Here is a 22,013-nt window from a genome sequence, read left to right on the forward strand (position 1 = left end):
TCGCCACATTACCACACTCTATATACACAGACATACGCATATCCCATTTGCATTTTGTTCTCTTCTTTGCAGTCTTTAAGATCTCTGCTAAATTCCTAGTTTACATTAACCTAGTTCAGTAGTACTGCAGCTGTTTCTACTAAGAGGGAAGTCATCATGATTTTGTGTCTTTCCTAAACATGGTTTTGGAGATGCCTCCATCCATTAAATCCTCATTTACTAATGATCTGCATAAGTCTCCATGCGATGCCTGGATGACAAAGAGGACAATGATATGGTCATTGTGCCAGCTCTTAAGGACTTCAAAATTTACTAAGGTGGACAAGGGAAATCAGGGGTCACAGTTAGGCATGCTGTAATACTGGGTGTGAAGAAGGTATGGGGAGTCCAGGGAAGGGTTCCTTATTCTTTTGGCTAAGTGAGGTAAACTTCTAAAAGAGGACGATAACTTCTGAAGCCAGGACGTTTTCATGTTCTACCTAATCTGTGTGGAACATGCCCATCTACTTCTGTCCTTCTTTCCAAGTCCTTCAGTCCGATCTTCCTGAGAAGACTGTGTTTATAGGTCCCTGTATGACCTTCCTTGTTCTTTCCCAGTATTCTGTAGACTATAATAGCCGGAAGGAAACAACTATGGGGTCAGTTAACAGAAAGCAAATAGTATAAGTAGGTTCATATGTAGTTTATTTTGTATTAATTCCTAATTAAAAATTAGTAATACTGTTATACAAATAGAACTATATAGAAGTAGCTTTAAAAATACCTTGGCTTCTGGGGCATCTGGGTGGCTCAGTTGGTTCAGCATCTGCCTTCGGCTAAGGTCACTATCCCAGGGCCCTGGCATTGAGCCCCCTTGTCTGGCTCCCCTCTCAGCAGGGAGTTTCCTCCTCCTCCCTCTGCCTCTCCCCCTAACCTGTGCTCACTCTTTCTCTCTCAAATATATAAATAAAATCTTAAAAAAAAAAAACAACAACAGTGGCTTCTATCCTACAGAACAGCATTTCTCGAACTTGTGACATTTATATACCACTGTGTCACAGTGGTATTTGTCACACACAGGTAAAATTTGTAGAGTTACTTAGTATTTTTCTGTAGGTCAAACCCCCCCCCCCTTTTTTCTAACTTCAAAGGCTACTTGAACCTCATCTTAAAAAATATTTGCAGAGTTATGATTTTCTGTTATTTTATAAGAATATGTGACTCCGGGGCGCCTGGGTGGCTCAGTGGGTTGAACCTCTGCCTTCGGCTCGGATCATGATCCCGGGGTCCTGGGATCGAGCCCCGAATTGGGCTCTCTGCTTGGCCGGGAGCCTGCTTCCCTTTCTCTCTCTCTGCCTCTCTCTCTGCCTACTTGTGATCTCTGTCTGTCAAATTAAAAAAAAAAAAAAAGGAATATGTGACTCCTATATTAAAAAATATTTGCCCCTGAAGAGTTCCATTTCTGGATGAGACCGGGTAAGCACACGCCACCCAGTCTCTCCCACAGGATGCAGCTAAAAACTTTGGTAGAACACATGGAATAGCAATTCAGGGACTCTGAGAAGTCGGCAGTAGCAGGTAGATTAGAGAAGAGCAGGATTTGAAATACCACCATCCAGCTGGGAGTGGATTTTTATTTTTTATTTCTAGTGTCCTCTGCCTGGACTCCATGCCCCCCAAACCTGGAAGTGGGCACCAGGCAAGGACAGAGAGAGCTCTAGGATAAACCCTCTAGTGCTGACTCAAGTGGAAAAGGAGACTCCTAGCACTCAGAGAGAGTGGTAGAAACTGCCCCCTTTAAAGAAATTGTCATCGTTCTGTCATGCCCCAACCCCCAGGAAATCTTGTGTTGGTGCTGGCAGTGTCAGCAGCAGTGGGGGCTTGCAGATCCCTGAAGCTCTAAGGGAGTGGAACCTTTCTCTCCACTTGGAAAAGCTGTCATCCTAAAACGGTGGGGGTGAACTCCCATGACTTTTTTCCTTTCTCTGTCTTGCTGCTGCCTAGCTCCCAAATTATGAGGTAGAATGAGATAACAGAAGCCCCAGGTGTCTGGCTGGAAGACAGGAAAGGGGAGCTCCAAAGAACTGAAGAGTACTTAGGAGACAGTGGAGAGGGAGGAGCTTAGGAAAGTAACCCCATAAGGTTGTGGTCTCCTGGGCTCACCCCCCGAGTTGTCACATGCATGGATCTGTTCCCAAACAGCATACCAACAACTGTGAGCATTGAGATATAAGATGAATCACTGTCTAGGTCCTAGACTGGCCACTGGGTTGCGCTCCTGCCAGACATATCAGAATAGTTTTTGCAAAGGCTTTGAATGTAGAAATGACATTTAAATCATACCCCACAGAAGGTTGGTTGGAACTTGGGACCGGATTTTAGCCAGGTGGGTTGCCTACTAAAGTAAAAATATCAACATTTTCCATAGGATTTAAACAAGATGCAGAGTCTCATAATATTGAAAATGTCCAGGACAGAATATAAAATTATTTAGCCTACAGAAAAATGGGAAATTCTTAGCCAGTGTGAAAGAGATAACCAATAGATAATACCTCTTCTCTACATGTGGATTATGCCCTTCCATTCAATTTGATTAGCAAGCCTTGGCCACATGCCCGCCGCTGGCCTAGTGACCATTGCCAGGGAGTACCACGCACAAACGGGCTGACACGTCTCAGGACCCACCTCTGGAGCTAGTGCTGAAGTCATCTCCTTCGGAAGCATATGGCCCTACAGAGGAATAGTGGCTACTCAGAGTAAAAAAACAGAAGTTCTCACTTCCAGACTTCATAAAAACTTATCTAAGTCAGGTTCTGAGATTTTAAGGGACTTTTCTATAGTAAGGCACAGAGAGGCTTGAAAAGAGAGAATCTGTCAGATGGTTCAGTACACTTTTTATTAAGCTTCTGGTGTGTTTTCCCTTTGTGTATGATTCTTTTTTCATTTTTTAGGCAGATGGGGAAATATGCTTCAAGGCCAACTGTTGTTTTAGCACTGAAATAAATAACTTGTTGAAAAATGCAGGTGTAGGGAGCCATACTTTAGCCTTTGTAGCCGAAGATGACAGCCACTGACCAGTAGTTGCCATCCCCCTAGCAGGTCCCCACCAGCTGCCCATACTGGTCCGGGATTTGTAGCTGCAGACTCCAGGTCCCAAGTTTGGCACAGTTTGCACTTACTCTCCTCTGTTCAGGAAGAAGGATTTCAGGTGTTCATACTTGCTTCCTTGGTTTATCTGCACTGTGATTCCCTGAGTTCCCAGAGGTACTGTATCATTTGAAGTTTTGCTTTCATATGTCTTCAGAGTGTTTCTTTTTCCTCTTCTGCTTGAATTATCTCTGTTCAGCTCATCACACACCAGCTACTTGGGAGTGCAAAGCAGAGAATTTTAGAAAGCATGCTTGAGAGAGAGGCTACTGAAAGTGGCAGCAGAGCTTATTAATGTTACAAGTTCTTAAAGCCTTAAATGTGTCAAGCTTCAATTTTGTGCAGGCAAAAATGGGTCAGAATGAAGATAGCTTTAAATTGTAAAAAAACTTGGGGGCGCCTGGGTGGCTCAGTGGGTTAAAGCCTCTGCCTTCGGCTCAGGTCATGATCCCAGGGTCCTGGGATTGAGCCCCGCATTGGGCTCTCTGCTCTGCAGGGAGCCTGCTTCCTCCTCTCTCTCTCTCTCTATGCCTGCCTCTCTGCCTACTTGTGATCTCTGTCTGTCAAATAAATAAATGAAATCTTTAAAAAAAATAAAAATAAAAATAAATTGTAAAAAAACTTAAAGCTGTAAAATGGCAGGATCAGATTTTGAGGGACTAAGTTGAAGAGGTGACTAAGAGCCCAGAGTAATAATTTGCCCAAAAGTCCTTTTGTATTACCTTTATAATATTAGACCAATGGGAAAGGGGACTTTGTGGGAATCAGGTGGAAAGATCTCAGCAGAGAGCAAGCTAGTCATAGTCCTCACTCTGTTGGCAGTGTCATCTTAAGATCTGGAGCAAGTCACAAGATTAAATGTTGACACTCATTTCTAGAGCGCTAACTCCGTGCCAGGCATTGCTCTAAGCATTTTACATACTAACTCATCTAATACTTACAACAATCCTGTGAAGTAGAAACTGTTATTGTCCTCATATTATGGATAAGGAAATTGAGGCCCAAAGAGATGATTTGCCCAAGACTGTATAAAACTAATAAGCACAGAGCTAGAATTCCAACCCAGGCAGCTTGGTTTTGACCTTTTAACCACTATGCTGGATTGCCTCTCAGTTTGGTTTTACATGATGCATTAAAAATACCTACCATAACTATCTTTCAGAGTTGTGGGAAGCAGAAAATGAAATGATAAAAGTTCTCTTAATAAAGAATTATTTTTTCCAAAAGAAAACTGTAGCATAAGAACCCAACACCAATGCTAGCGATTACTATGAGAAAGCCCATTTCTAGAGAACTGTGACATTTAGAATCAGAATCTTAAGTTAGGTTAAAAGTTCCTCCAAGGCTTCATTCTAAGAGGATTTTTATCTAAAATCGTGGTTCTCAGATTCTGAAAATTTCACAGATCTGTCAAATATACACTTGTGTATGCATGCGCGCACACACACACGCACGCACGGACGCACACACACCCCAACCCAAACTACCATCTGCTATCATTGACCATTACAGAAAGGGCATATGACACCAAGAACATTGGTGAGATATAACCCCTTATTGGGTATATGATTTGCAAGTATTTTTTCTCATTCTGTAGGTTACTTTTTTGACGCTGTTGTGCTCTTTGGTGCACAAAAGTTTTTAAGTTTGAGGTAGTCCTTTTTTGTCAATTTTGTTTTTGTTGCCTGTGCTTTTGGTGTCATATCCGAGAAATTCTTGCCAAGTCCGACGCCATGAAAATTTCCCCTATGTTCTAGAAGTTGTATAGTTTTAGGTCTTACATTGAGGTCTTTAATCCATGCAGTGTAAGATAAAGGTCCAACTTCATTCCTTTCCATATGGATATCCAGTTTTCCCAATATCATTTGTTGAAGAGACTATTCTTTCCTCAAAGAATGGTCTTGACATTCTTGTCAGGATCATTTCACTATGAAACAAGGGTTTATTTCTGGGCTCTCTGTCCTGTTCTATTGGTCTGTTTGCCTTTATGACAGTACTGCACTGTTTTGATTACTGCAGCTTTGTAACAGTTTGAAATCAGAAAGTATGAATCCTCCAACCTTGTTCTTTTTGAAAATTGTTTTGGCTTTCTGGAGTCCCTTGAGATTCCATATGAATTTTAGGGTGATATTTCTGCCAAAAATGCCATTGAGATTTTGATAAAGATTTTATTGAATCTCTACATCACTTTGGGTAGAGTAGGCATCTTAACAATACAGTTTTCCAGTGAACATGAGATGTCTTCTCATGTATCTGTGTCTAGTCCAGTGAAGTGATTTGGTTCTGGCCTTTTGTTTTTTGGGAGGTCGTTTGTTTTCATTGAAGTGTAGTTGGCACACACAGTGTTACATTAGTTTCAGGTGTACAACTCAGTGATGCACCAAGTCTGTACATTATGTTGTTCCCACTACAAGAATGGCTACCGCCTGTCACCATACAGTGCTCTTACAATACCATCAACTATGTCCCATTGGGAGGTTTTTGATTTCAGATTCAATTTCCTCACTGGTTATTGGTCTTTTCAGATTTTCTTTTTCTTAATGATCCAGTCTTTTGTAGATTGGTAGATTGTGTGTTTTCAAGAATATATCCATTTCTTCAAAATTATCCAATTTGTTAGTGTGTAGTCACTCATAGTATTCTGTTACAATCCTTCTTATTTCTGTGGAATTAGTTGTAATTTTCCCTTTCATTTCTGATTTAAATTATCTAAGTCTTCTCTTTTGTACTAATTAACTATGTAAGGCTTTGTCAGTTTTGTTGATCTTTTCAAAAAAACCTACTCTTAGTTTCATTGACTTTTTTTTTCCTATGCTGTTTGGTTTCTTTTTCTTTTTCTTTTTTTAGCCTAATCTTCGTTATTTCCTTCCTCCTGGTAGCTTTGGGCTTAGTTCTTTTTCTAGTTTCTTGAGGTGTAAAGTTAGGTTATTGATTGAGGTGTTTTGTTGTTGTTTTTTTAATGTACACATTTATAGTTAACCTCTTAAAAACACTGTTTCCACTAGATCTCATAGTTGTGGTATTTGTTTTTGTTTTTGTTTTGTTTTTTTAAGATTTTATTTATTTATTTGACAGACAGAGATCACAAGTAGGCAGAGAGGCAGGCAGAGAGAGAGGAAGAAGCAGGCTCCCCGCTGAGCAGAGAGCCTGATGAGGGGCTTGACCCCAGGACCCCAGGATCATGACCTGAGCTGAAGGCAGAGGCTTTAACCCTCTGAGCCACCCAGGCGCCCCGTGGTATTTGTTTTTTTCACTTTCATTCGTCTCAAGGTATCTTGAGTTCCCTTGGGACTTCTTTGACATCTTGGTTATTTATGAGTGTGACGTTTAATTTCCATATATTTGAAGATTTTCCTATTTTCCCTGTGCTCTTGATTTCTAGTTTCATTTCATTGTGTTGGAAAGGCTACTTTGTATGATTCCAGTCTTCTTGAGTTTGTAAAGACTAGTTTTGTGGCCTGACATGTGTTTTTTTTTTTTTTTTATTTCTTTTCAGCGTAACAGAATTCATTGTTTTTGCACCACACCCAGTGCTCCATGCAATACGTGCCCTCCTTAATGCCCACCACCTGGCTCCCCCAACCTCCCACCCCCCACCCCTTCAAAACCCTCAGGTTGTTTTTCAGAGTCCATAGTCTCTCATGGTTCACCTCCCCTTCCAATTTCCCTCAACTCCCTTCTCCTCTCCATCTCCCCATGTCCTCCATGTTATTTGTTATGCTCCACAAATAAGTGAAACCATATGATAATTGACTCTCTCTGCTTGACTTATTTCACTCAGCATAATCTCTTCCAGTGACATGTGTTTTATCCTAGGAGAATGTTCCAGGTGCACTTGAGAAGAATGTATATTCTGTTACTGAGTGGAATGTTTTGTATATGTCTGTTAAGTCCATTTGGTTTATAATGTTCAGGTTCTCTATTTCCTTACTGATCTTCTGTTTGGTTGTTCCATCCATTATTGAGTGGAGTGTTGAAACATCTTACTGTGTTGCTGTCTATATTACATTCAAGTTGGTCAGAATTTGCTTCATATAGTTAGGAGCTCTGAGGTTTGGTGTATAAATGTTCATAATTATTATATGTTCTAGGTGAATTGACCTTTTTGTCATTAAATAATGTCCTTCTTTGTCCCTTGTAACAGTTTTTTTAAAAATTTTATTTATTTAAGTAATCTCTATACCCCACATGGAGCTCAAACTTAAAACACTGAGATCAAGAGTCACATGCTCTTCCAGCTAAGCCAGCCACGCACCTCTCCTGTAACGGTTTTTGATTTGAAGTTTATTCTGTCTGATAGTAGTATGGCAACTCCTGCTCTCTTTTGGTTATCATTTGCATGGAATTTTTTTCCTTCCTTTTTACTTTCAGTGTGTATTCTTAGATCTAAAGTGTATCTCTTATAGATAGCATATAGTTGGATGTTGATTTTTTTAAAAAGATTTTATTTGGGGCACCTAGGTGGCTCAGTTGGTTAAGCGTCTGTCTGTAGTTTGGGTCATGATCCCAGGGTCCTGGGATTGAGCCCCATATTGGGCTCCCTGCTCAGCCTCAGTCCTCTCTCAGCCTGCTCAGTCCTCTCTCTCTGTCAAATAAATAAATAAAATCTTTGAAAAAAAATAAAAGATTTTATTTATTTTTGAGAGAGTGAGAGAGAGATCACAAGTAGGCAGAGAGGCAGGCAGAGGGAGAAGCAGGCTCCCTGCTCAGCGGGACTTCATCCCAGGACTTTAGGATTATGACCTGAGTCAAAGGCAGACACTTAACCAACCGAACTACCCAGGGATCCCTGGGTGCCTGAACTTACCACCCCCGAGATCAAGACCTGAGCTGAGATCAAGAGTTAGACACTTAACCAACCTAGCTACCCAGGCACTCCCACACTTTATGTTATTGATGTTAGAAATTATATCTTTATATATTGGAGACCTATCAACATAGATTTATAGTTTGGTTTTTTTTTAGATTATTTATTTATTTACAGACAGAGATCACAAATAGGCAGAGAGGCAGGCGGGGGGCGGGGGAAGCAGGCTCCCCGCTGAGCGGAGAGCCCAATGCGGGGCTTGATCCCAGGACCCTGAGATCATGACCTGAGCCGAAGGCAGAGGCTTTAACCCACTGAGCCACCCAGGTGCCCCAGATTTGTAGTTTTTAAATGTTTTTATCACTTAACTTTTATATATCAAAAATTACTGTAATGGTTACTATATTTGTCTGTGTATTTACTTTTACTGGAGAACCTTATATTTGTATGTTTTTGTGTTGCTGTCTATTGTCTTTTTCTTTGTAAAGATTCCATTTAGCATTACTTATAGAGCAGGACTGGTGCTAATGAACTGTCTCAGCTTTTCTTATGTGAGAAAGTCTTAATTTTACCTTCATTTTAAAAAATATTTTATTTATTGACACACAGAGAAAGATCACAAGTAGGCAGAGGGCAGGCAGAGAGGGGGAAGCAGGCTCCCTGCCGAGCAGAGAGCCCAATGTGGAGCTCAATCCCAGGACCCTGAGACCATGACCTGAGCCGAAGGCAGAGGCTTAACTTTCTGAGCCACCTAGGTGTCCCAATTTCACCTTCATTTTTGAAAGTTAATTTTGCTGGATACAGTACTCTTGGTTGACAGGGGTTTTATTTCTTTGAACACTTTGAATAGTAGCATCTCACTCCATTCTAGCCTACAGAGTTTCTGCTGAGAAATCACTGATAATCAAATGGAAGCTCACTTGTATGTGACAAATAGCTTTTCTCTTGTTGCTTTGAACAATGTGGTGTGTCTTGCTGTGGTTCTTCCACAGCAAGACTGTGGAGTCTTTTCAGCTTTTTTTTTTTTTTTTATGTATGTCCATTTCTTTTCTCAGGTTTGGGATGTTCTCAGCCATTATTTCTTCAAATATGCTCTCTATCCCTTTCTCTTTCTCTTCCTTTTCTGGGACTCCCATAGTATGTACATTGGTTTTCTTAATAGTGTTCTATAAGTCCCTAAGGCTCTCTTCACTTTTCTTCATTCTTTTTTCTTTTTTATTCCTCTGACTTAATTTCAAATGACCTGTGCAAGTCATTGCAAGCAAAGGACCTTTGCTGCTTTTTTCTTCTGCTTTCTCATATTTGCTGTTAAACCCCTCTAATGATTTTTTCACTTCAGTTATTGTATTTTTCAGCTCCAGAATTTCTTTTTATTCTTTTTGAGATTTTATTTATTTATTTGAGAGAGAGAGAGAGACAGAGAACAAGCGGGGAAAGGGGCAGAGGGAGAGGGAGGGGACAAGCAGACTACCCACTGAACAGGGAGCCCAATGCGAGTCTTGATCCCAGGACCCTGAGATCATAACCTGAGCCGAAGTTAGTCACTTAACTGACTGGGCCACCCAGGCACCCCTCAGCTCCAGAATTTCTGTTTCTTTTCTTTCTTTTCTTTTCTTTTCTTTCTTTCTTGATTTTAAAACAACCACCTATCCCAGTCTTTGTGTATTAGATTTGTGTAGGGAAGACCTTCACCAGTTAGCCCAGCTGGAGGTTCTAGGATCCCTCAAACTTTTTCTAATTTCTTGTCCCCCAGATGTCTGCCTACCGAACTGTACCTCAGACATACAGTTTACCTCTGTTTTTTCAGTGGTTTCCAAACTCTGACACCAGTCTGGTCAGTGCTGAGTCTGGTGAGAGAGAAATCTGTCCTTCAGCAAACCCTCAGATGAGCCAGAATGTTGGGTGCTTTGTCTACCATTCTTTCTGTCCAGAGAGAGGAGTCCTGGTTGAGGGGTTTTCCTCCTAGTTGCCCCATGCTCTGCTGTGTAGGGAGAGGGTTATCAATGGGCACATGAATACACAAATTTCTTTTCCCTTTTTTTCCTGAAATCTCCTGGTTTTATAATGACTTGGGTGCTATAGCTTTTTAGATGATCTCTGGAGTTCTAAAAGAGGTATTCTGATCCATATGTTATGAACTCACTTTCTCTGTTGAAGAATGAATGAGGGCCTGTAACTTCCTAGTCTGCTATCTTGCTGATATCATTCCCTCTAATGCTTTTTGTTTTTAAAGAATTTTGCTTTGCATTGGCAATAGGAAGAAGTGGAAGCTGCCTTAAAGTAATTGATATATATTCTGACCAAGAATACAAGATTTATAAATTGAAAGTATCAGTATTTGGTAGACTGTAATAAATGCTCAGCCTATAAATGCAATAGGAGCTGAGAGTAGAACTTCATAAATCTTAAACCTGGAATTGGGCAAATAATAAGCTTCTATAGATGGTAAGCTCACTGAAGACAAGGACTTTGCTTTTTTTTTTTTTTTTTTTAAAGATTTTATTTATTTGTCAGAGAGAGAGAGAGAGAGACATAGAGCACAAGCAGGGGGAGTGGCAGGGAGAAGTGTGGTCCCTAGGGCTCAATCCCAGGATCCTGGGATCATGACCTGAGCTGAAGGCAGATGCTTCACTGACTGAGCCACCCAGGCGTCCCAAGGATTGTGCCTTTTTACTATAATATTTCCAGGGCCAACAAAATACTTAATAGATATTCAAATAATTTACTTAACAAATAAATGAGCAGAAAGGAGTATAGACCCTTCCTAGAGGGGGGCAGTATAAGCAAAGGTGAGAAGGCAAGTGTATATTTAGTTTTTTTTTTTTTTTTTTTCAAGGAAATGGATAGTTTAGTTTGTCTACTTTTGGAGGAAGCCTACAGAAATACTCAGAAATAGAAGGGTCAGGTTGTAAAGTCTTAAATGTTAAGCAGAAAATAGTAAGGTGCTGTGGACATTTTTAGATCATTTACTTTTAGAAAGGGCTTTTTGGGTAGATTGGGTGGAAATTATTTTCCATTATGAAGGGAGAATTTTTAAATATGGGTGTTTGGCTTGATGTGAGTACATAGAAGGTAAAGAGAAAGGAAGGAATCCTTGATGAGACAGAACTTTTCATTCTTGGATAAATGGGAACGTGATAGTGCCACTAATGGAAATGGGGGATCAGAGAATGGAAGTGGTTTTGTTTGTTTTTAACAGGGAAAACTTCATATTTGCTGGTCAAGGTGTCTTATTTCAGGTGTTTTAGGTACTGGTTTGTGAAGAAAGACTTACTGTTCTCTGTGAGCCAAAAGACCTTCTTTCTCAGCTGCCTGCCACTTCCTGTGTCTACTGTTGTTAACTTCCTTCCTACCTGTTCAATTTATTATTTCATAAACTTTTCGACCTTTTGTTAACTTGCATTCTCTGGTTCTTAAAACAATAGTTTTGTGTACATCCTAATGCCTTCCACTTTCCACACATGAGTAACTTTCTTCCATCTGTTCATCAAGCCATCCATAAAGTATTGTTATGCCTTTGCCACTCTAGGAGATACCAAGTAAGTGTAAGACATGGCAACCCTGTAGTAAGCTGTGTCCTCCAACCTCAGGATCGCACCCTTGATGGTGGGTAAAGACTCAGATCGAAGACGTTAGTAGTGGTTTGGCCTCAGGATGGTGCATCTCCCCAAGAATCACCACGCCTCCTTTCCCTTGCTACCCTCTCCCCAGTATTACTGTTGCATTACTTCTTTCCCTTCCTGTATCTTGGATAGTTAAGTGTGACCACACTTGAAGATAGGTAGCACTACCTTTTTTTTTTTTTAATATTTTATTTATTTATTTGACAGACAGAGATCACAAGTAGGCAGAGAGGCAGGCAGGGAGAGGAGGAGGCAGACTCCCCGCTGAGCAGAGAGCCCCATGTGGGGCTCGATCCCAGGACCCTGGGATCATGACTTGAGCCAAAGGCAGAGACTTTAACCCACTGAGCCACCCAGGTGCCCCAGGTAGCACTACTTTTGAATCCTGGTTGAATTCTTTTCTGACTATGTGTTCTTAAGGAAGTTATTTAACATCTAAGAAAGCCTCAGGATCCTCATTTACCAAATGGGAATCATGGCATCTTGCTGTTTCAGGCCTAGAGAAGTTGTGAAGAATACTTGAGACCTGGGGTACCTTAATAGTTACTGTTGTTATCGTTGTATAATTGTTCACATTTTGTCAGTGTCATGGGAGCCTTCTTACATAGCATTTGATGTTATGTTAGAGTGAGGTAAAATAGCAGAGTCAGGAGTGAAGTGGGAGGTTATAAATTCGAGAATCACAAGGTCAGATGTGTCAAAGACATGGAAAACCTAAGAATTCCCTATACTACAGAGAAACTCATGAAAACATTAAGATAGGACACATTTCTTTTAGTTGCCCACATTAATTTTCTGCCTAGTGATGGGCATCTGTGTTTCAATATTTTCAGCTATTCAAATATGTGAGCATTTGACTTTTAAAAATTTATTTATTTATTTATTTATTTATGAGAGAGCACACAAGCACAAGCGGAGGGAGGGTCAGAGGGAGAAGCAGACTCCCTGCTGAGTCGGGGGGTCTGATGCAGGACTTGATCCCAAGACCCTGGCATCCTGACCTGAGCTGAAGGCAGATGCTTAACCAACTGAGCCACCCAGACGCCCTAACAAACAGGGCTTTAAATTCAAATGTTGGGCACCTGGGTGGCTTAGTCTGTTTAGCAGCTGCCTTCAGTTCAGGTCAGGATCCCAGGGTCCTGGGATGGAGCCCCGTGTTAGGCTCTCTGCTCAGAGAGGAGTCTGCTTCTCCCTCTCCCTCTGCCCCTCCTCCCTGCTCTAGCTCTCTCTCCCTCCCTCCCTCTCTTAAATAAATAAATAAAATCTTTGGGAAAAAAATAAAACACTGTTTATTGATATGTTAGTAGACCTGCTAATATATTCAGCACATTTTTCGAGTTCTGTCTCATTTTAGCATCATCGACAGTGCTTTGTGAAGAGGGCAGAATTCTACAATAGCTTTTTAGGAGACATTGCCAAGACAGTTTTGAAATCAGACAGTGAATTGTCTGGGCCAGGTTAATAAATGCTTTCCAGATGTACTGTTACCCTGCTCTTTATCACTTGGCTTCTTATAGTGTACAGAAGTCTTGCTACTGTTTATTTTCCTTGAACCCATACTGTGATAATCTTGTCCACATCTACCTTATTTGAGCCCAGATTCTCACCTGTGATGTATGACAGGTATAAGGGAATTCTCAATCACACCAATGAGACCTAGTGAGAGAAGCCTTGCTATGTTTTTTTAAAGATTTTTAGTTATTTATTTGACAGAGATCACAAGTAGGCAGAGCAGCAGGCAGAGAGAGGGGGGAAAGCAGGCTCCCTGCTGAGCAGAGAGCCTGATGTGGGGCTCGATCCCAGGACCCTGAGATCATGACCTAAGCTGAAGACAGAGGCTTCTGAGCCACCCAGGCGCCCGTACCATGCTATGTTCTTCATGTGAAATTTTTGTACTTCTTTTCACATTTCAAACTGGAGTCACTTTCCAAAACCTTGCATTGTTAGAGTATGGCAGAACGTTTAGAGCAATGTTGCACATTGGTGCTTAAACATTTTATCACCTGTTATAACTCTTTAGTTATTAATCATTTATTTCAACTATGAGGATTAACAAGGAAACATTTTATATCCAATTAACAACAAAAATTTAACTTCCCTAAACATAGGTCTGAATTTTTCATTAACTAGAATTCAAGTCAAAAGCAACCTCCACCCCTTCCCCCCCAAAAAAGGTTGGGGCAAAAAAGGTAACTGAAAGTATCACATGATCTTTAATCACAAAAGAATAAAAGAAATGTTGAATTATGTTTATTCTAGTGTTTTGAAATGTCAGAATAGTCAATTATTTGAGTTAATTGATATTTTGTAATGTTCCAATCCTATTTTGACTGGTTTCTGTGCCTAAAACATACTTCTTGGTACATCATAGGTGGACTCTCAATAGTACTTATTAATGTAATTAACTTATAGTGATAAAATATTTGCTGCCAGAAATGCCCTTTCAAGTAAACTGGTATCTGTGAACAACATAGTCCTCATAATAACAGTGAGTTTCTAGTTGAACAAAATGAACTTCTTTCAAATAATGTCACTTTGTTGAGAGCTCTCAGAAATGACATTCTTACTGTGCTTGCAAGAAACACACCATGTATGTGAACTATCTGGAAAGCCAAGTCTTTTTAAACATTTGACTGTTTTGCCAGCAAATACCTAATTTCACTAGGACCTAGGCATTTACCAGGACATAATTTACGTATGTTGCTACAAAAATGTGACAGTTCTGTAAAATGTCCAGCAAAGGAACTGGAACCGGGAAGGAATCAGTGACGTGGGCAGTCATCACAGAACTTCAAAAGACAATTGTGTCTTTGTAACACAGAACAAACAGTTCAACTTAAACTATCAAAGTGATGGAACTCTACCTAGGATTAAAAAGACCAGCAACTAACATGAATAGAAGATGCCCAGGAAAGATTTGGGGTCATGTTCTTAGTTTTTGTCTGTATGAAGAGCCCTGGGTAAGGAGTGATAAAAAGTGGTGCAGCTTAAGGAGCTTGGAGTATGGTGAGGAGACTAGATAAACAACTGAGGGCTGTAGGCAATGAGAGGCGTTCTTGGAGGGAAAGATTCATTGTGCAGTGAAGTGGTTAGGAAAAGCTTGAGCATAGAGCAGACAAAATGGTATTCCAAGGAAGTGAGTATTATCAGGATTTTGAGTAAATGGTGAGCACATCAGTCTGGTTTGCATGCAAAGAAAGGGTTCAAGATAATATTAGAGGCTACTTTGGCATCCAGTTGTTTGGAATACTTATAAAGGTCTGGCTAAGGGACTTAGGCGTTATCATACAAATAATGGCAAGCTGTTAGAGATGGTAGTTGTGGGTTTTTGTTGTTATTTAATTTGGAGCAATGGTTAATGTTAAGTCTGGATTTGGAAGCTCAGAAGGGTTAGTGGTGAAGGGAAATAATCAGTTTACTTCAAAAATACTAGCATCACTTTTTGTAACCAAAATTTAGGTTGTCTTGTTTGGAGTTTCCTGTTATACTCTGAAGTTCAGTCAGGCCGTAAAAGTAGCACCAGTGTATCAGGATCTCCTGCTGGCTGGCACTGGTGCTGCATACTGCTTTCAAAAGTATTAATTGCTTGCAGATCTGTTTACTCCACTATTGTCTCTCTTCCTACCATGAACTTATTATTTACTTGAATACTTTCAAAAGTACAAAACAACAAGGAATTTCTGCAGGGGTTAAAGTAGGCACTGGATTACCAAAACAAACTTCCCCAAAGTTTGAAGACCTGTGATCATTGGAGGCAATATGTGTCTTGCTTTGAACTTGGCTACATCCACCACGAAAACAGTCCTAAAGAGTGCCTAGAAGAGAAAGCTGTACAGGTAAGTTTTATAGACCTTCATGGAAACAGATAAACTGGGGAGGAATTAAACTGTTTCAGAGAAGAGATAAAGAGGTAAAGCTACCCATTTCATTTTTTGAGGTTAGTGTAATTTTGTTACAAAAACAGAAGGATGATAGAAGAAAATGAAAGGCTAATCACATTTCTGAATATGGATGTGAAAATTCTAGATGAAATATTAGCAAATTAAATGTATCATTATATTAAAAGGCAAAACAAAACATTATGACCAGATGGGTTTTTTTTTTTTAAATAATTGTATGCAAGGATGGTTCAATATCAGGAAATCCACCACTGACATAATCCAGCATATTAATTTTTAAGGTGGTATGGTCATATAATTTTCTTAATAAGTTCAAAAGAAAATATTAGATGGAATTTAATATTTAGTCTGATTAAAATTTTCTTTTTACCAAACTAGAGATAAAAGGGAACTTCCTTAACCCAAAGTTAAGCCAACCCCCCTGTGATAGCTATCATACTTAATACTAAAACTGTGGACCCATTCCCTCTAATGTTAGGAACAGGGCATAGTGCCTACTGTCATCTTACTATTTAGTAATAAATTGGAGTTTCTGGTGAATGCCAGAAAAAAATAAATAAAAGATATAGATAGAAAAGAGAGGACATAGCTGTCTATATTTGAAGAAGATGTGGTTATTCATAGAAAATTTAAGAGAATTGACAAAGTATTACAGCTAATAATGGAGTTCAGTGATTTTGTGGTTGAACTGTATGAAATTAACATTTCTTTGTAGGTAAAAATGGTCAGATATCAGTTGTTTTTATATGTTTCAATCCAATATAAAAGTTAGTCATATCAATAGCTATTTATTAAGTGTATATTTTTAAAAAGATCCCATTCACATAGCCATAAAAAACTGTCAAGTATCCGGGAAATATCTAAATAAGAAATATGTTAGTCCTTATGAAGGAAACATATTGCAAGACTTGAATAAATGAGAGATACCATGTTCATGGATGGAAAGACTTAACTATCATAAAGAGGTTACTTTTCCCCGAATAAGGTTTTGTTTTATTTTTAAAATTTCTAAGTTTTACTTAAGTAGTTTCTACACTGAACATGGGGCTTGAACTCATGACCCTGAGATCAAGAGCCACACATGCTGTTCTGACTGAGCCAGCAAGGCGCCCCTCCTCAAATAAGGTTTTGATTTAAAGCAATACCAATTAAAAACTCAAAGGATTTTTTTTTAAGATTTTTTTTTTATTTATTTGACAGACAGATCACAAGTAGGCAGAGAGGCAGGCAGAGAGAGACAGGAGGAGGAGGAGGCAGGCTCCCTGCTGAGCAGAGAGCCCGACGCGGGACTCGATCCCAGGACCCCGAGATCACCACCTGAGCCGAAGGCAGGGGCTTCAACCACTGAGCCACCCAGGTGCCCCTCAGAGGATTTTTAAAAATAATTTTGCAAGCTTATCCTAAATTTCATATGGTAAAGCGGGAAAAAAGGCTAAGGCTGCATTGAAAGAGAATTGAAGAGCAGTGGTACAGAATGGCAAGATTTGCAGAACTTGTCTCTGTAGTAATCTGAACAGTATGGTGTTGCTAAGGGACTAGTCAGATAAGCTGGCTGAAGGGAATAGGAAAATAAATCCAGATGTATTTTAATAACCTAAGTGTAAAACTTTAAATCTTTCAGAAGATACTATAAAGAGAATATCTTTATTACCTTGAATTAAAGGATTTCAGGGGCGCCTGGGTGGCTCAGTGGGTTAAGCCGCTGCCTTCGGCTCAGGTCATGATCTCAGGGTCCTGGGATCGAGTCTCGCATCGGGCTCTCTGCTCAGCAGGGAGCCTGCTTCCCTCTCTCTCTCTCTCTGCCTGCCTCTCTGTCTACTTGTGATCTCTGTCAAATAAATAAATAAAATCTTTAAAAAAAAAAAAAAAGAAAAAAGAAAGGATTTCGTAAAATATAAAATCCTAAATTGCATCATATGATTGCATTAACTGAATCTTATTCAGGACAAAAAATACCTTAAACAAAAGACAAGCAGCAGACTAAGAGAGGGTATCCAGAATATATAAAGAACTCATTACATAAAGAAAAGACAACGCGATCCAAAAGTAGGCAAAGGTTAGTTGATCTCTTGAAATACATAATGCCTGTTACTTTATTTCTGCCAATATTAGATATATATCTGTTGATAGCACCTTCAAATCAGTTTAGGTTTTGTTTTTGTTTTTGTTTTTGTTTTTTGGTGAGTATAGTGATAGAAATTTATTAAGTGAAGATCCAAAAAAAGCTCTCAAAAGTGAGAGGGGTCCTGATGGGATTGCCAACAACTACCTTTAGGGTTGGTTTTTTGGGGGGAGGGGGCGGCTAGGGTTGGTCTTTTATAGACAGCTAACCAGAGAACTTAAATCCTTTTAACATCTCTACTGATAGCACCATTGAGCAAGGACTAGTGATAACACCTTCAATGGCCCACCTCCCCCAGTAGGATCTCGTTATTCTTTGTTGTTCTCTTTGTTGGTCTCAGGTGATTATCATAAAAGACACCTCACTCCCCACGCCTAGGGCAGAGTGGTCCTAAGGCAGGGTTGTCTGGTTCGTCCCCATATCTCTGGTTTCCCCACACCTCCACATTTTTGGGATTTCTGTGAGCCTGATCACATAGCCCCCTCTCTATCTCTAGCCGCCCTCTCTATCTCTGTCCCTTACTCATTCTTCCCCCTGGAATAGTAACCCTAACTACCGTTAGGGAATGGGACGATGACAGCTCTGGCTGCTTCCTGCTGAAATGGGGTGGCAGGCTGTATGGCAGTTAGAATCTATCCAGGGGTTGGTCCAGGAGCTTGTGGTATGGCTTCAGGGGGGGTCATGATGGGCAGCAAATGGTACATGCACCAGCACATGCAAAGGGATAAAAATAAAACAAGTATGAGGCCCCAAATTATGATCCCATCCCTTTGATAAGATCCCTAGTTAGCAATTTTGTCAAATAGATCAGTGGATATCTTGATCCTAATAGATCACAAATGTCCCTAATTGGGACCCCTTGTAGGAGCTAACTATAATGTTAGAACACATGTGGGGAAATTTTTCGCATCCCAAATGGTGTAGCAATAGTACAGTCAATAGTGGCACAGTTCTTGAGAAGTCCTTCTCTGACTTCATTCAGTTGTTGGCTTGAATGCATCCAGTGCCTGGATACAATCATTTAGAGTCCTGTAGATATGGGTGGATTCCTCTTCACGAGGTCCCCAAAGTAACCTGGGGTTCCTGCACCCTTTGGTGGAAGTGATCCCAGATTTCGGCGCCAAAATGGTGCGGGAGAGCTAGGTTCTTGTCTCACAGAATCGAAGAGTATCTCGCAGACAAAAGCAAGTGAGTAAAGTGATTGAAGTTTATTAAGTGAAGATACAGAAAAAGCTCTCAAGAGTGAGAGGGGTTCCTAAGGGGTTGCCCAAAGCAGTTTTGTTCTTACTGGTAAGTTCTCATGTGAGTATATGTTTTCTTCAGTTCACAAAAGAGAACAAAAATAGTCAATAGTTATTTGAAAAGATGTTCAACATTAGGCTAGTAATTAAGCAAATGAAAACTGAAACAATGAGATATTTCACATTAGATTGTAAAAATCTAAAGTTCTGACAGTAGTCAGTCACATTTGGTGAAGAGCCAGCTTTGAAATCTGTCTCACAGCTCAGCCATGTACCAACAATGTGACCTTGGAGAGGTTTCTTCTCCTCTCCAAGCCTTTTTATTTTTATTCTTTTTAAAATGAATTTAAAATCACTTACCTCATCAAGTTGTCAGGAAGAATCGATGTGCATTAAGTTTTAGAACAGTGCCTGGATATAATAATGTCCAAGAAATTATAGTTCAATTATTTCTAATGCACGTTAATTATAAAAATACTAGGAAGTATCTAGAAATTTTATCCATGTTCTACTTAGAGAGATCTTAGATAGAGAACTACCCCTGAAATTGCCAGCTAGCTTTTTGCTAGCCCTTGCAGATGGTTTTACCGTGGTGAAGTCATAACTAGGGTTTAAGACCCTAACTCTAAAGGTTCAGAACCTCAATTTTGTGAGAACAGGATATGGTGTCTAGTTTCTTGGGAACTGACTTAATGTGGCCAAAACAATTAGAATATTCATTTATAGTGAGAAATATAACTGTTAAGCATACTAGTATTTGAACTTGGTTATTACATTCTCTCCTTGAAGGTAAGCCGCATGGAAAATCAATTTTAGTTTTCTGTGCAAGCAATTAATGCAAAGGAAGTCTGCTGAATGTTTTTCATGATTAATGGTATCTGGCCTTCATCTGGTATCACCAGGCGCAAGTAGTTGTATTTACAAACTGGGGGCTTGTTCCCTTATGCCATGTGGAAAGAGCAATGTTTCATGATTCCTCTGAGGATGCTCCCTCTTACCTGTGGTCTCTAGTCTGTGGTCAGGCATAGGCTCATATGTCTAGGATAGTCATATTCTCCCTAGCTCTCTGAGGTTATACCTGAGTCACTTTGATTGGGTGTGGGGGCCCCAGAACTCCGTAGTCACTCAGACCTCAGCGTTTGGGTATTTTTAACAGATGGATTATTGTGTTTACTACCCCCCCCCTTCTAACGTTAATCTCAGAAGACAAATCCTTGTCTGCTCTTTTGGAGACATTTTATATTATTATCATGTGAGAACGGAAAGTTCCTTATTCCTTTTTTTTTAAAGATTGATTTGTTTGAGAGAGAGAAAGTGCGTGTGCGTGGGGTGGGGGAAGGGGGAGAGGGAGAGAGTGTCAAGCAGACTCATGTTGAGCACAGAGCCCAACACAGGGCTTGATTTCATGACCCTGAGTTGAAACTAAGAGTTGGACGCTTAACCGACTGTGCCATCCAGGTGCCCCAAAAGTTCCTTATTTCTTTTTATTTTTCCTTTTTTTTTTTTTCTTCTTGTTTCTTGAACCTACTCAATGACATCAACACCTTAATGGACCTGCCCTCCTTTCTATTAAGGTCCAGGGCCTATCTGGACCTTTGTGAGGTATTTTCTTTATCAGCCCTGAAGAGCTGGACTCTAATTGGAATTAGTAAAGCATTAAATAGCTTTTTAGTGTTGGTTGGTCTCTTGGAATATTATTTATTTTGCTTCTGCCAATATTAGATATTTTTTATTGATAGTTCCTTCTAAGCAGTTTAGTTATTAGTTTGGGTAGGTTCCCATGTGAGTTCCCGTGTGAGTGGTAGGTATAGTGATGGTATGGACATTTTGATAAATTTGCTGTAGCTGAGTTAGGTGGTTTGATGGGCACTTTATTTACCCTTGGCTATAGCCTATTAGTGACCATGAACTTAAAAATAACAAACTGAAAGGGCACCTGGGTGACTCAGTTGGTTAAGTGTTCAACTCTTGATTTCATCTCAGGGTCTCAAGATCGAGCCCCATGTCATGCTCTGTGCTGGGTGTGAAGCCTGCTTAAGATTCTCTCTTCCTCTCCCTTTGCCCTTCCCCCCTAAAAAATAATAAAAATAAAAAACAAACTGAAGTTTACTAAGAAGTCAGGCTCAGACAACACATCTTCAGAAATGAAAGGTTTAACTTTAGAATAATTGCTTTTCTAGTTATTCGTATGTATTAAAAGCTAATGAATTGCATACGTCCGTTGTTTCATTATACTTCACTGATCTAATTTGGTGGTTATGTACAATGTTCAGTGCAGTTACCACAGGCAACATGGGAGGGTTGCTGGAAAAAATTATGAAGTTGTGAGGCTTATTTTTTGTGTTCTTATATATTTTGTTTCAGAGCCCTCTCTCCTTGGTGTCCATTACCCCTTATGGCTCAAGTCTGCCTTCTATTGGGTCTCAAGCAGTGATTCAGACTTTCTCTCCCTCTTTAGTTTCTTCCTCACTCTATTTATCCGCACAGCACCGTGTCCCTAAGAGCTCTGCTTTCCACTTCCTGCTATGGTAAATTAATCTGCACTTAGGTGTTAGCCACTGATTGGCTTTGTGTGTTTCTCTTATAAGATTCTATATTTGCCTTTATTGAGGATATCACTGTCTTAATCCAAAAGGTAGGACTCACAGCAGAATAGGAGGGCTGGCATCTTTAAAATAAGAGCAGAGGTGGCTGGAATTTGTGGGATTTAAACTACATGAAGTTCATTGCCTGGGTGTGCACTGGCCCTCTTTTCTCTTGTGTCTGCTTACTATAGTTGAGTTCCCAGAAGCACTTCTGCTTTATTCTTATACGAGAGATGAGGGTTCATGCACAGTTCATGTCTTTGAAAAGCCTTCTATGCCTTATTTGAAAGAAGGCCTCTTTTATATTTTTGCCATGCAGCACATTCTGTGGGACCTGTAAATATTCAATGGGCATACCCCCACTGGAGAGGGAGCAGAGACTGATTCTGCTTCTTTCATCCAACTGCATTTTATGGTGCTATGGGTTTGTTTCTAACATCTTAATTGGACTTTTACTTTCCTTGCATTGTGTTGCTTAAAGGTCTTAAAGACCCAAGAAAAATAGATATTAGAAAAAAAACCTTTAATTTGCTTGGGGAAAATAGTGATTTTTCTCATTTTTAATATAAAAGAATCATCTAATTTCTTGTTTAAGAGTATTTTTTTCCAA

The 22,013-nt window shown here is 39.9% G+C and overlaps 1 protein-coding gene across 5 annotated transcripts in view; it reads left to right on the plus strand.

Moving 5' to 3' along the window:
* LOC111147514 (ubiquitin specific peptidase 49) overlaps positions 1-22,013 on the plus strand; it is a 92,165-nt gene that overhangs the window by 47,270 nt on the left and 22,882 nt on the right. The window contains exon 1 of one of the 5 annotated variants that reach the window (XM_022503555.1): positions 15,376-15,392. The exons of the other annotated variants lie outside the window; for them this stretch is intronic. The gene's annotated coding sequence lies outside the window, so the exon portion shown is untranslated. Of the gene's footprint in view, positions 1-15,375; positions 15,393-22,013 lie in introns of those variants that run through there. 5 annotated transcript variants of the gene reach the window in all.

This window comes from Enhydra lutris, unplaced genomic scaffold (genome assembly GCF_002288905.1).
Source record: "Enhydra lutris kenyoni isolate GAN:26980312 unplaced genomic scaffold, ASM228890v2 scaffoldscaffold17, whole genome shotgun sequence".
NCBI classification, from domain to species: domain Eukaryota; kingdom Metazoa; phylum Chordata; class Mammalia; order Carnivora; family Mustelidae; genus Enhydra; species Enhydra lutris.